Consider the following 3,660-nt stretch of genomic DNA (forward strand, 5'->3'; position numbering starts at 1 on the left):
GGCTCTTCCCGCCGCTGTTATGCGGTTCTCTACCCCTGGGATGCGGGTGGCGCTGTGGGTAAAACCTCAGTGCCTAGGACTTGCCGATCGTATGGTCGGCGGTTTGAATCCCCGTGGTGGGGTGAGCTCCCGTCGTTCGGTCCCAGCTCCTGCCTACCTAGCAGTTTGAAAGCACGTCCAAGTGCTAGTAGATAAATAGGTACCGCTTTATAGCAGGAAGGTAAACAGCGTTTCCGTGTGCTGCGCTGGTGCTGGCTCACCAGAGCAGCTTCGTCACGCTGGCCATGTGACCCGGAAGTGTCTTCGGACGGCGCCGGCTCACGGCCTCTAGAGCGAGATGAGCACGCAACCCTAGAGTCGGACATGACTGGCCCGTACGGGCAGAGGTACCTTTACCTTTTTACCCCTGGATTAGTTCATATCACATGCCATTTCTCTCCATATGGAGTCACATGGACAAAAATAAATGATTTTGGCCATATATGACCATCCGATTCACAGGTTGCATTTGGTGACATGACAGTCAATGAACCAAAGACTGTATCAGTAACCAGAATGTATGAAATTAATCTTTCAGTAATCAGAATCGTCATGACAACTCCATGAGGTTGGTTAGATGAAGGGTGGGGATTGGCCTAAGGCAAGTATCACAGCTATATGTGATTTCATTCTCCTTGATCCAAATCTGCCATTCAGTTCACACGGTGCTCAAAGCAGAACATCACCTAATACCATTTTAACATTTCTGTAGCAACTTTCAGCAAGAGAACCACCAAATCCTTCTGTATGTTGGGTTGCACATTTGTGGCAAGGAGAGAATTGGCAGAAACAGACAATAAGCTCTCCCTGCCTAAGTACTTTCTGCTGCCATCTTTTCTGCACATGGTGATTTAGAGCATGTGGACAATATGACGGCAGGGAAACAGTACTAAGCAACTTTAAAGATCAAGAGATTCGGTGGTATGTGGTGGGACTTTAATAACATCTCATTTGTTTTATGTTCTGTTTTAATGCTCTATGGAGGCCCATGATTCATTCTTTTAAAAAAATATTTAAAAAACGCCTCAAGTGATCACAACTGCCTCCAGACTTGGGATAGAGGTCATTGGCGGGTCGCTGCAAGGAGACTTAAATTGCAGTTTGCCGACCCAGAAGGCTGGAGCTTATAGCACTCCAAGTCTCTTAACCTTCTTGAGCATAAATATTTACCCAGAAATTTTATAGCATGCTCCAATTGGAATTTCACCCTTCAACATGTACCAGCTGCTGCATTATGCAGGGAGCTGTATGTGGTATGGTCTCTGACCTTTTGGAGTGTTTGAATTGCGGTGACATGAATGTACACCGCAATGTAAGGAATGGCTGCCTACATTTGCCTTTTACCTCAAATACAAGTATACATGTACACATACCTGTAGTCTCAAGAAAGTGCACAAAGGTTGCTATTTCCCCATAATTCCAATGAACGTAGCATACATAGCACTGAAGAGGAATAGACAACATTTTGGCAGTTTGTCTGGATCACAAACGAGCACATTTCACTACTTAAGAGTTTTTATTTTTGTCTAATGGTGATAAATGGATTTATCCATTTGACTTCTTTGTTATGCCCTGGGTCAAAAGCATTCCTCCTCCCCTCAGTCTATTTCTAGCCAGTAAGAGATTTCAAGAGAAAAGTTTCAAAATATGGGCATTGCCTGCTTAAATCTCAGGAGCGTTATAACTCTCTCATTCACACTCTGGGCTGCTGATATGCCCACTTTGCTTGTGGTTGCTCCAAGAGATGCAACAACTCTCTAGACCACGTGGCTGTCTTAGGCAGTCTTCGTGTGGCTTTGATGTCTTGGTGTGAACGGCCCAGCTAGGCGTGAGTGAGTGTTTTTTCCCTCCTCCTTTAGCCCTGCTGATGGTGTACCTATTTTTATCCTGGGATGAAAGGCTTAATCTTTCTTCCACTAGATTATCACCTCCAGCATCTGTTCTGCTTCACTTGCTTCTTCTTACAATGGGACTGGGATAGCTACAACCGTCTGCTAGCACTCTGCTGTGTGCAAGATTTCTTCAGAGCGACAATGCAAGCTGCCATTTCTGCCTCTTCCCATCACCGATTCAGCCATTTGCAAAGGAATGCAAAAGGCCAAAATGAGATGTTGGGGACAAAAACGTAGCATCTTGAGAAGTTTGAGCCTCTATTAATAGCTCTTCTGAATGAAACGATGCAGGCAGTGCCTGATGGAACGTCAGAAGTGACAGGACTCCAGGGTTGGTTGGTACTATGCACCCCATAATATGTGTTAGAAAAGTTTTTAATATTTAATGCTGTATTATTTTTAACACTCGATTGGGAGCCGCCCAGAGTGGCTGGGGAAACTCAGCCAGATGGGCAGGGTATAAATAATTATTATATTATTATTATTATTATTATTATTATTATTATTACACATAGAACATAAATTTCATGGGCATAGATTGTACAGTGTGTTTATGTGTAGGGTATAAACTGACCTGAAGGCAGAACTCCAGAAACAGAAGGTCAGTAACAGTATTTCACCAAGTGGCAGTTTCTACTTAAATTGTAGCGTACAAAGATCTGTGTATTTTAGGCTTACTGTGAAATCTGAACCAAGGATGCATGGGGGACCCAGAAGTGATGGGATGTCTCCAGAGATTTCTGGAGCCAGTGTGGTGTCCTGGTCAGAGTGTTGGACTAGGACCTGGAAGGCCAGGGTCCAACATTCCACTCAGCTGTGAAGCTCACAGGATGACACTTTCAGCTGAATTTACCTCACAGGGTTGTTGTGAGGACAAAATAGGGAAGACAAGAACTATATATGCCACCTTGAGCTCCTTGGAGGAAAGGAGGACTATAGATGCAATTAATACATCATGACTTAACTAGTGGGCCAGTTTTGACTGGGCAGGAGCAAAGCAGACATATAGGATTCCCTATTTTCCACAGACTCCTGTTGAAGATGGGGTACATGCTTGAGCAGAACTGCCTACACTTGTGTCTTAAGTCCATAAAAGATCCCAGTGTGGACGGATGGCTGAATCTTTAGCAAAATGAGGTGGAACTCAACTAGCGTAGATGTGACTGAATGTTGGACATATGCATAAAGTCAAAGAAAAATGTCAGGGCAGAATTTTCTGGTTGTGTTGGAGTGTAGTCTGAGTCTAAATGATGCTGGCACATGCTATATGTGGAAAGGGTCATATACCATGGCTCACTATTTATCCAATAGCATCCTGGAATTCTGATAAGGAAAAAGGTTTTACCAATACCCAAAATGGGCTGGAGTTTTAAGGTGCTTGTCGGTGCTGCTCCGAACCATTAATTCACATGGATGTGCTTCTATCAACTCTGTGCACATGTGTTGTCCATCTGTCTTCTATGGGAAGGGGGTTCTAATCCTACATTCATTCATACCAAGGTATCACTAGAGCACTGTACAACAACAAAAATTTGAAGAGTTGCTGTCACTCAGAATAGATCGCATCAGGTTTGATGGAGCAGTGGTCTGATTCCATGGGTCTATTTGGAACCTACTGTTGCCTGTTTGGATTAAATAGTCTCTTGGTCCTTACAAGTTTTGGTGTTCAGGAAACTACTGCAGCTGTAGCAGGTTTTGTACACTATTTTACTGCCTCTGTCCTTCAGGC

The sequence above is a fragment of the Podarcis filfolensis genome, assembly GCF_964270895.1.
Source record: "Podarcis filfolensis genome assembly, chromosome: 3".
Classification (NCBI taxonomy): domain Eukaryota; kingdom Metazoa; phylum Chordata; class Lepidosauria; order Squamata; family Lacertidae; genus Podarcis; species Podarcis filfolensis.